Source organism: Tupaia chinensis, unplaced genomic scaffold (assembly GCF_000334495.1).
Source record: "Tupaia chinensis unplaced genomic scaffold, TupChi_1.0 Scaffold000097_1, whole genome shotgun sequence".
NCBI classification, from domain to species: domain Eukaryota; kingdom Metazoa; phylum Chordata; class Mammalia; order Scandentia; family Tupaiidae; genus Tupaia; species Tupaia belangeri.
Genome location: NW_006159559.1, coordinates 4,824,687 through 4,836,317, shown reverse-complemented (window position 1 = coordinate 4,836,317; position 11,631 = coordinate 4,824,687). Strand labels below are relative to the sequence as shown.

The window sequence follows — 11,631 nt, the reverse complement described above, 5'->3', positions numbered from 1 at the left end:
AGCCATATTTCACTTCAGAGAAGAGAATAATTTCTATAAAGTTGACAGCAAAACCTTTTAAATATATAATTCTGTATCTCCTTCAGGCTTTTATATTAAATTAAAATTTGTTTGATAAAATATTTGGGAGGATGAAAAAGAAAATTAGTTTTAAGATTTAGTTTCTAAAATCTCGCTTTCCCACCTCCACCGGGGCTGCCTCCTTCTTCTGCTGGTCCGGGTGCTGCTTCTGTGCTCCTTGGTGGGGACCTGGTACCTATTTTGTGAAGCAGCAGCTGAGGAGACTCCGGCGATCACCATGGCTGCCGAAAAGCCCAAGGAAGGAGTCAAGACTGAGAACAACAATCATATTAAATTGAAGGTGGCGGGGCAGGATAGTTCTGTGGTGCAGTTTAAGATTAAGAGGCGTATACCACTTAGTAAACTAATGAAAGTCTATTGTGAACTATTGTGAACAACCTGGTTTGTCAATGAGGCAGATCAGATTCCGATTTGATGGGCAGCCAATCAATGAAACAGATACACTTGCACAGTTGGAAATGGAGGATGAAGATACAATTGATGTGTTCCAGCAGCACACAGGAGGTGTGTACTAAAAAGGGAACCTGCTACTTTACTCCACAACTCTGTTCTTACAGACCAAGAATACATTCTCAATTAGAAAACCACAATTTGGTTTCACCACATCCTGACTACTACAGTATAGTTTTCTCTATTCTTTCATTTTCCCTTCTCCATTCCTTTATTGTACATAAACTGGTGTATGTGCACACGCATATTACATTTTTTTTAACTAAATGGCCAAAGGTGTGTTTTGATTGACATCAAGTGGAGATGAGATAGGGAAAAATACTGGTTCTGTGGAAATACCCCCTTTCTCCATTAGTGGCGTGCTCATTCAGCTCTTATCTTTATATTCCAGTAAATTATTTTCTGTCACTGTTTTAGCAAAAAGAAAAAGAAAAAGAAAACCCATCAGCATAAAAATCCTTGCATACCTTGTTTGACTGGAGAATTTTAATGTTTTTCATTTATCATTGCAAAACCAAGGACAATTTTATAACTTTTTTGTATGTAGCTGTTACACGTAGGGTAATCTGTCTTTAAGTAGGAGTAAATTACTCTTAAAGAAAAAAAGGAATCCTAGATAGTTTTCCCTTCAAGTCAAGCATCTTGTTGTTTAAATAAACTTCTTGTTTAAAAAAAAAAAAAAGATTTCGTTTCTAAAATCTCATTTTGGAAGGAAAAGCAATAAAAATATAGCGTTAGTATAGAAAGGAGTCTTCAGTTTTATGAAGGACAGTGCTGGAATTTTGTAAAGAGGTTAACTTTCTCAGTCACACAACGAGCTATTTATGGCAGAGCTTTCCATTCTGCCATAACACTTGCCAAATACTAATACACATCATCCAATGTACAGAACAGGCATGCAGTGTACCTTAGATATGGGCAACATATCTAAAAGTACAATCTACAACATTTGGGACCAAGATGCTTAGAATCTAAATAATAGTATTCCCAACCACCATTACCTGTGTCCTATTTTCAATAAACCGTGACAAAGCAGCATATGGACCTACTTAGTTCTTATCACTCTAAATGCTGTTATCTCATAGAAATAAACAGAACGATCTGAACAGAAGTAAGGAGCAGGCACAAGCAGTGTAGCACCCCAAATTTGAATTACTATGGTGAATGAACTAATTGAGGGACTTATTGACCAGCACAGGCAAAGGCTAAATCGAAGCTGGTAGGATAGGAGTTGGGAGCTTAGCTACTAAAAATGTGAAAAATTGGATCTATTTTCTTCCAGAATATATATAAATATGTTCCATGATTAATTTCATAATTATGAGTACCCACCATCTGTATTATAAGAAGTATATTGAACCTGAAGCACCATATGTAATATTTTTGGGGGTTATTTTTGACATAAATAAGTTGTTTTTTATTTAGGTGAGTTACTAAAAATATTGAAAATATATTGCCAATAACTGGCATTAGAAGTTAGCTTCCTTTCTATCTTCAGTTAAGCTACTTCATCTTCAGAAACATCTAGTTCTGAACGCTAATTTGATCAAAACCATTCTAACAACGTAAAACCACACTAAAGGCTTTCTCTAAACATCTGGTTCTGCTAGCTCATGACAGTATTTTTCATGTACTTACTATAAGGTGACTCAGGCAGAAATTTGAGTTGGAACAATTTTCAGTAGGATTTTCTACATCCTTCCCCCCCACCCTTTTATTTTATTTTTTGCTGTAGGGTGCGTGCGCTCACCAGAAAGACAGAGAGACAGAGAGACAGAAAGCGAAAAATCACCTCCCGGCGGGGGGGATGGCCACACCACAAATCCCTTCTCCTCCATTTTCCTCTCAGGATCTTGGGCATGCACGCACACACGCCTGGCGTGAGTTTAAGCCACTGGGTCTGGGACTCGTACCACGGTCGGCTACATGGGAGTCCAGCAACATAGCCATTACGCTATAACTGCTGGCCTCTGATTTTTTTACATTCTCGTAGTTTAGAAAAATCATAGAAAATCTGCAATTGATACATTCAGCTATTTCCTTGCTATAGTTTACAATGATGAGGGCTGACATCAATCTTTCTTTTTTCTTTTTTTTGAAGAGGTTTTTGCTATAGGGTGCGTGCACTCACCAGACAGACAGAGAGAGACATAGAGACAGAAAGCGAGAAATCACCCCCCACGGGGGATGGTCATGCCGCAATCCCTTCTCCTCCATTCTCTCGGGATCTTGGGCACGCACGCACATGCGCCTGGCGTGAATTTTAAGCCACTGGGTTCGGGAGCGAACCGCGGTCGACTACGTGGGAGTCCAGCGACATAGCCATTACACTAACTGCTGGTTCCCAACATCAATCTTTCTTCACATACAAGGGGAAACTTAGCAATAATTAGATGTATGAATAATAGAATGTAAAAAAAAATATTTTGCTTTAAGGCATATGCACCCACTAGAGACAGAGAGTCAGAGAAAGAGAGAGGGAGAATGAGAAAACACTCTCTCATCACAGTCCCTTCTCCATTCTCCTCTCAGGATTTTGGAGATGCACACCCATGCACCTGGCTTGTTTTTCAAGCCACCAGGTCTAGGACTTGACCACTCAGTAGGCCATGTGGGATCCAGCTGCTTTAACCACCATGCCACTGGCTGGCTCCAAATAAAATGTAAAATTTGATTTGGATTTAATTCCCATAAGCTTGTTGAATTATACCTAAATTATTCAGAGTAAAGAAGGTACAAGAGTATTCAGTGTAGTATCACTACCCATAAAAGAAGTCCAAGATAGCACATCTCATTATTTGAGTTTATAATTACTTCAATTATTTATCTGATGTTATTGACATAAAAAAGAAACAGACTAGCCATTCTTCAATGTAGTAAAATTCTTAATTAAACCAGAATCCAAATAAACATAACTTTCAATTAACTTTGTCTCTTTTTCTTCCACCTTTCTCTCTTCCTCTTTCTTCCCTTTTTCTCTCCCTTCCTTCAACTGTTTCTTCTTTTTTTCCCTCATAAAGAGGAAGAGAGAAAAAAATGATAATATCAAAAAATTAAATGTAAAAATAATTATGATAATACAATTTCTGCAAAGGCTTGAAGTTAGATTCTGATAAGACCTGTTTACCTGGAAAAACCTCTAATGGTCTCCCAGGAAATGTAATTTTAAAATGAAGTCTGGAGGGCATATAAGGGTGCAGCATCACACACAATTCTTTGATCATCCCAAGGTATTTTTTAAATCAGCAAGTTTCTGTACGTATTAATTTTGAAGAAAAATTTTCTAGAGGGTGTGTATACTTACTGGGAGAAAATAGATGGGTCAGGAGAATGCAAAAGAATCTCCCCATGGGTGCTGTTACTCAGCAGTATCTTCTCCTCTGTGTCTCTCTCCTTTTAGGATTTTGGGAAGGCATACACATGTTTCTTGTATGTTTCTTAAGCTGCCAGGTCTAGGACTCAAACAGTATGTTGGCCATGTGGAATCTAGCCAGGTGACTTAACCACACACACAGGTATTTGTTTTCAGTAAAACAGCAAACCAGAATTACATTACCTGAACATGTTTAAAATAAGATGATGGTGCACATGTAAATTATGATGTTCTGCAAGGCTGGTCCATATAGAAAGGTTCCGGGTTTGTATCTGGAGAGCTTCCTGAGTCTGCCTGGTTAGCATGTGCCCATGATTTGGAACTGGCTAAAGGCAGAGGTGGATCAAGCATCAAGGCCCTGTTGGGGGTATCTTTTCTCTCTTTGTCACACGCTCTTTCTCTGTCTCTTTTGCTCATGGAAGAATTAAAAATTCTTAACAAATAGGTTTTTCGAGACCAGCAGTTAGTGTAATGGCTATGTCGCTGGACTCCCATGTAGTTGACCGTGGTTTGAGTCCCGGACGTGGTGGCTTAAACTCAAGCTGGGTGCATGTGTATGAGTGCCCAAGATCCCAAGAGGAGAATGGAAGAGAAGTATTTGAGGCATGGCCATCCCCCTAGGGGATGATTTCTTGCTTTCTGTCTCTCTGTCTCTCTCTGTCTTTCTGGCGAGCGCACATGCCCTATAGCAAAAAACTCTCCAAAAAAAAGAAAAAAAATGAAATAAAAAAATAAGTTTTTCACTGCAATGTACTTAGAGAGAAATATACCTTCTTACAGGAAGAAAGGCCACTGTAAGTTGTTTCAACAGCATTGTCAGGAACTTAGTGAATCCCATTATCATTACAGTTTGATTTGGGGCAGATTTTAGAGGGTCCCAGGGAAAACTGGAAGTATGGCATTGGGTTACAGGTGACAGCTGAGGGCTGAGGCTACTAAATTAGGAATGTCCTGCTAAGGTGTAGGTTTTTCAGTGAAGCTTTAGAAGAGTTCACCAAAATAATTCAAGTGACAATGGATTGTTTAGTATAGCAATATGTGGGGAGGTTGTCCTCATTTAGGAGAATGCAGAAGAATCCAACCAGACTGTCCAGAAAGCAGTCAGAATGATAAACTTCTGATTTCTGTAGACTGATCCAGAAAGCAGTCAGAATGATAAACTTCTGATTTCTGTAGACTGATCATGATGAAGTTGAGGGGTCTAGACCCTTCCCAGCCTAAGTGCACCTGCAGTACATCCTTAGTAGTAGTAGTAGTAGTAGTAGTAGTAGTAGTAGTGTGTGTATGTGTGTGTGTGTGTGTGTGTGTGTGTGTGTACTGTGGCAGAAGAGGGTCTGTTTGGTGGGGATTCTTGGCAGAGGAGGGCAGGAATAGGGAACTATGTGGGCATCCAGCGATGTCACCGTTATGCCATCTGCTGGTCCCTCTTGTTTGTTTTCATAATTTAAAAAGTTTATTTCTGGCTGGGGAATTGAAATTGATCTGGTTAGGTCTCTTTGGGTAAGTCCGTACTCTGGGACTGGAAACAACTTTGGGACTTTTGGTACACCAGCCCACACGCTGTACTCCACAACTTGATCTCCTTTACTAAGTTATATCTCTTTAGCTTGCTACCACCACATCAAGAGCTGAATGTTCAGTAGAGAAGCCTAGCACTTGGGATACAGTGCCCTCCCATAGGATAATACCTGGGGACTAAGAATGAAATTTCCTCTATCAATACTACAGAATCTACTCCAATAAATAGAAAAGAAAAAGTGAATACTGCGTCAGATGACTAGAAACCAGCACAGATCTCGAAGAAACATGAGAAAACAAGGAGGTAACTCTCCACCATGTGAGCTTTGTAGCCCCCCACTAGCAATGGACAGCACAGAGGAATACACAGAAATGTCAGAAAAAGAATTCTGAATTTTCATAGTGACAAAACTCAGTGAGATGCAAGAGAAAATAGACAATCAGTTCCAGGAAATGAGAAAATCATTTCAGGACATGAAAGAGGAATTTTATAAAGAAATACACACCCCTTCAACAAATCAAATAGGACTTCTGGAAATGAAGAATACAGTATAAGAAATTAAAATCTCACTAGAAAGCATTAATGGCAGATTGGACCATGTATAAGAAAGAATTTCTGACCTTGAAGACAAAATCATCAATATAGGCCACATCACCAAAAAGAATGAAAAAACAACCAAAAAATATATAAGGACAACATATGGGAAATTTTAGACACTATGAAATGCCCAAATATGCATATAATGGGTATTCCAGAAGGTAAAGAATCTGCTAAAGCCAATGAAAACCTCTTTCATGAAATACTATTTGAAAATTTTCCAAGTATACTGAAACATGGAGAAATTCGGACCCTAGAAATAAAAAGACCCCAAATAGAATCTATACACACACACAAAAATCCTCCCTCTGGCAGATTATAGCCAGATTGATAAAAATTAAAGACAGACAATATGAGAAAAAGACATTAAGGAGAAAAATAAAGAGGCAAGACATTTATGGGACAAAAAATTATGGGTTATTATTTGTAGATAATAATGTGTGTAGTATCCCCAACTGGACTGGTGACAAATGTATTCATGTTAGAACATTCACTTTACAAGCTAAGTGACATATGTGATTGAATGTATAAAAGAAATTAAAATAAAATAAAACCCCCTAAAGTTTAAAACCTTAACAAAGTTTTAGTATGATACAAACTTCTAAAAAATTATTTATAAATGATTCATTTGAAAGTGAAATATGTACAAACTTGACAGATCACTTGTTAAAAATGTAGGAGGACATGACTGGAGCCAGTGTCTACAATTAACCCAAGCAGGTTATACCTGAATTCTGAGTATCAGTCAGTTTCTTCTCCCTTTGAATTCATTAGTTTTTGTTTTTGAATATATTTATTTTAGCCTGAATTTTCTCAATCAAAAGTGTAGTGTCTACACATTAAATGATCTGCTGTCTTCACTCACTACAAAAATAAAAACAAAAATAGAAATAAAAAACCAGGTACAAAAGACAAAAAGTTGAGTGAGATGTCATTTTAGTTTCACACTGGAGAATTACTTAACATGCAGACACAGGGATTATTTCATTTTCTATAATAATGTGTCTTTGACTTTGTGATTTATTATTTTTTAGGGCCCAGATACTGTAAAGTTATATGTTAATTTGTATTTGTATATCTGGTAAGAAAGGTAACCTTAAAGGTTGTTGTTTTATTAGTCTGCAGGGCATGAGCCAGTTACTGGTCATCTGTAACCTAGCTAACTTATTTTTTTTCTCTTTGACAAACTATTAAAATTTGAATTGATTAAAAAAAAATGGCAAGGGAGAAACCTCAGGTTACTTGTAAAGATTATCCATTAGGCGGGACCAGTAGAGTCAACCATGGTTCAAGTCTTGAACCCAGCAGCTTATGTGTACATGCCCAAGATCCCTAGAGGAGAATGGAGGAGAAGGGATTGCAGCGTGGCCATCCCCCCTGGGGGGTGACTTCTTGCTCTCTGGCTCTCAATCTTCATCTTTCTGGTGAGTGCATGTGCCCTATAGCAAAAAAATCTCTGAAAACAAAAAAGAAAAGATTATCCATTAGGCTAATATCACACCTCTCAACTAAAACAATGCAGGCAAGGAAAAGATGAGAAGATATATCAAAACATTAAAAGAAAAACTATTTCAACCAAGAATATTATATCTAGAAAGTTTATCTTTCAAATGGAAAGAACAGATAAAATTATTCTCAGGTAAATAAAAACTGAAAGAATTCACCAATACTAGATTAGTTTTATAGGAAGTACTGAGGAGTGTTATATCAGGATAAATAGAGAGACAAACAGGAATAGGAAAACAAAAAAACAACTGAGAAAATGGTTAACAGAATGACAGGAATAAATCTGAAAATATTAATAATAACGTTAATGTTAATTAAATTCTCCCATTAAAAGACACAGACTGGCTAAATGGATACAAAAACAGAAGCCACCATTAAGCTGCTTATAAGAAACACATCTCACTGATAAGGACCTACATAAACTGAAAGTGAAGGGCTGGAAAAAGATATCCCATGCAAATGGAAACCAAAAAAAGTTGGAGTAGTGATACTAGAATCAGACAAAATAGTCTTTAAGATGAAAGATGGAAGAAGAGACAAAGAAGGACATTATATAATACTAAAAGGACTTGTTCACTAAGAAGATGTAACACTTGTAAATATATATGCACCCAACATTGGAGCACCTCAAATACATCAAAGGGGGACTGTTAGATCTCAAAGGTGAGATAGGCTGCAACATAATAATTGTAGGGGATCTCAACACCACTGACTCCTCTGGACAGGTCATCTAGACAAAAAATAATAAAGAGATAAAGATCTAAATGATACCATACATGAAATGGACTTGATAGACATCTACAGAGTTTTTCACCCAACTACCACAAAATATACATTTTTCTCACCCCTACATGGAACATTTTGAGGACTGAATACGTGATAGGGCACAAAACAAGCCTTTACAAATTCAAAGAAACTATATCCAGCATCTTTTCTGAACACAATGGAATCAAACATGAAATCAACTACAAAAAAAGACCTCGAAAATTCACAACACATTAAAACTAAACAATCTACCCCTTAATGATTCTACAACAATAGAAAAATTCAGACTTAAATCCAGAAGTTCATAGAAACCAATGATAATAAACAATCAAGTGTTTATAACCTATGGGACACAGCAAAAGCAGTCCTAAGAGGGAAGTTCATAGTAATTAGTGGCCACTAGAAAAAAGAAGAAAAGTGCCAAATAAACAACCTAATGGCACAACTTGTGGAACTGGAAAAACAACAAGAACAAAAACAAAACAAAAAATCCAGTTGAAAAGAAATAATAAAATTTTGAGCAGAGATAAATGAAATAGAGAATAAAAGAACTATATAGAAAATAAACAAAACCAAAAGGTGGTTCTTTGAGAAGATAAACAAAGCTGACTTCACCATTAGCTAGATTAATCAAGAACAGACAAAGGAACCAGATAAATCAAGTCATCAAGGAAACAGGCATTATTACAATGGATAAGACAGAAATACAAAATATTATCAGAGAATATTGTCAGTGACTACATGCTAACAAACAAGAAAACTTAGATGAGATGGACACATTTCTGGACACATAAAACTTACCAAGATTGAACCAACGAGAAATAGAAAGTCTGAGTGCATCCTTAGCAAGCAATGAGATTGAATCAGTAATAAATAGTCTCTCAACAAGAGTCCAGGTCTTGATGACTTTACTTCTGAATTCTACAAAACTTTTAAAAAAAGAACTTATCCAAAATCTCAAACTATTTCTAAAAATTCAAAAGGAAGGAACCCTCCTGAATTTGTTCTATGAATCCTCTATCATCTTAATTTCAAAACAAGACAAAGATATGACAAAAAATAAAACTTCAGGCCCATGTCCCTGATGAATACGGATGCAAAAATTCTCAACGAAATACTAACAAATCATATTTAACAACATATTAAAAAGATTATACACCATGAACATGTTGGCTTTATTCTAGGGATGCAAGGATGGCTCAACACATGCAAAACAATAAATGTGATAAATCACATCAATAAAAGGAAAGATATAAACCATATGACCATATCAAATGATGAAGATAAAGCATGCAATAAAATAGAACATACCTTCATGGTTAAGATCTCAGCCAAATCGGCAGACAGGACATTCTTCAACACTGAATAATACAATAAAAGCCAACTATGAAAAACCCATAGCTAACATCATGCTGAATGGGGAAAAACTGAAAGCTTTTCCACTAAAAACTGGAACAAACTTTCTCCACTCCTTTTTAATATAGTACTGGATGGTCTAGCCAATGCAATTAGGCAAGAGTCAAATAAAAGGCATCCAAATAGGAAAAGAGGAAGTGAAATTATTACTATTTGTAGATGATATGATGCTATACATAGAAAATCCAAAAGAATCCACAAAAAAACCTCCTGGAAGTGATAAATGAAAATAGTGAAGTGGCATGGTACAACATCAACATACAAAACTTTATAGCATTTTCATTCACCAACAATGGACTGAGACAAAATTGAAGAAAGTAATCCCATTTACAATAGCCACAAAACCAGTAAGATATCTAAGAATAAACCTTACCAAAGACTTCAAAGATCTCCACAAGGAAAACTATAAAACACTAGAAAAATATATTAAAAATGATACAAAAAAAGTAGAAAAACATCCCATGGTCCTGGATTAGGATAATTAATTCAATCAAGATATCCATCTTACCCAAATTAATCTACTAATTTAATGTAATTCCAATCAAACTACCAGAGCTATTCCACACAGAAATAGATAAAATAATCATAAAACTTTTCTGGAAGCATAGAAGACCCAGTATTGCCAAAGCAATATTGTGCAAAGGGAATAAAGTAGGAGGCATCACAGTTCCCTACCTCAAAACATACTACAAAGCTGTGATAACTGAAACAGCATGATATTGGTATAATAACAGAGAGGCAGACCAATGGAACTGAACTGAGAACCCCCAAATGAATCCCAAAACATACAGCCAACTAATCCTTGACAAAGGGAACAAGGCGATCCAGTGGGGGAAAGAAAATTTCTTCAGCAAATGGTGCTTGGAGAACTGGACATCCATCTGCAGAAGAATGAAACTAGATCCTTATCTCTCACCACTAGCAAAAAATTATCTCAAAATAGATTGAGTATCTAAACATAAAACCCCAAACTATCAAAATGCTGGTGGAAAACATAGGAAAAGCTCTTGGAGATCTTGCAGTAGGCAAAGACTTCTTAAAGAAGACCTCCAAAGCACAGTCAGTAGTCCCATAAATAGACAAATGGGACTTTATTAGGCTGAGAAGCTACTGCACTGCAAAAGAAACAATAAATACAGTGAGAAGACAACCATTAGAATGGTAGAATATATTTGCAAACTATACCTTAGGTAAGGGACTGATAATCAGAATATACAGGGAACTCAAGCAACTTACCCACAAAGCAAATAATCAACCCAATTAAAAGATGCAGAAAAAAACTGAACAGACAGTTCTCCAAAGAAGACATATGAATGACCCAAAAGCATATGAAAACATGCTTGACAACTCTTATCATAAGGGAAATGCGTATCAAAACCATGATAAGGTACCACTTAATCCCAGTCAGAATGACTAAAATTAAAAAGATAATAATAATGATAAGTGCTGGTGAGGCTGTGGTAAAAAGAGAACTCTTCTACACTGTTGGTAGGAATGCAAATTAGTACAACCACTTTGGAGAACACTATAGAGATTCTTCAGAAACCTACAAATAGAACTACTGTATGACCCAGTAATTTCACTCTTAGATATTTACTGAAAGGATAAAAAACCCTTCATATGGAAGAACACTTGCACACCCATGTTTATTGCAGCATTATTTACAATTACGAGGATATGGAATCAACCTAGATGTCCCAAAATAGATTAATAGATTAAAGAAATGTGGCATATCTACTCTATGGAATACCACTCAGACATTAAAAAGCAATGAGACCCTGACATTTGATACAAACTGGATGAATATGGAAGACTTAGTGCTAATTGAAGCAAGTCAGACTCTGAAAGACAGACTTAATATGTCTCCACTTAGTATATACTGACTGTCTGCACTCTATGGCAGAAACTGAAAGTTTGGAAGGTA

General features: G+C 36.4%; 1 pseudogene; it reads left to right on the top strand.

The window, feature by feature from the left end:
- The first annotated feature begins 298 nt into the window (after nucleotides 1-298).
- On the top strand, nucleotides 299-752 carry LOC102480344 (small ubiquitin-related modifier 2 pseudogene; annotated as a pseudogene).
- The last annotated feature ends 10,879 nt before the right edge of the window (nucleotides 753-11,631 follow it).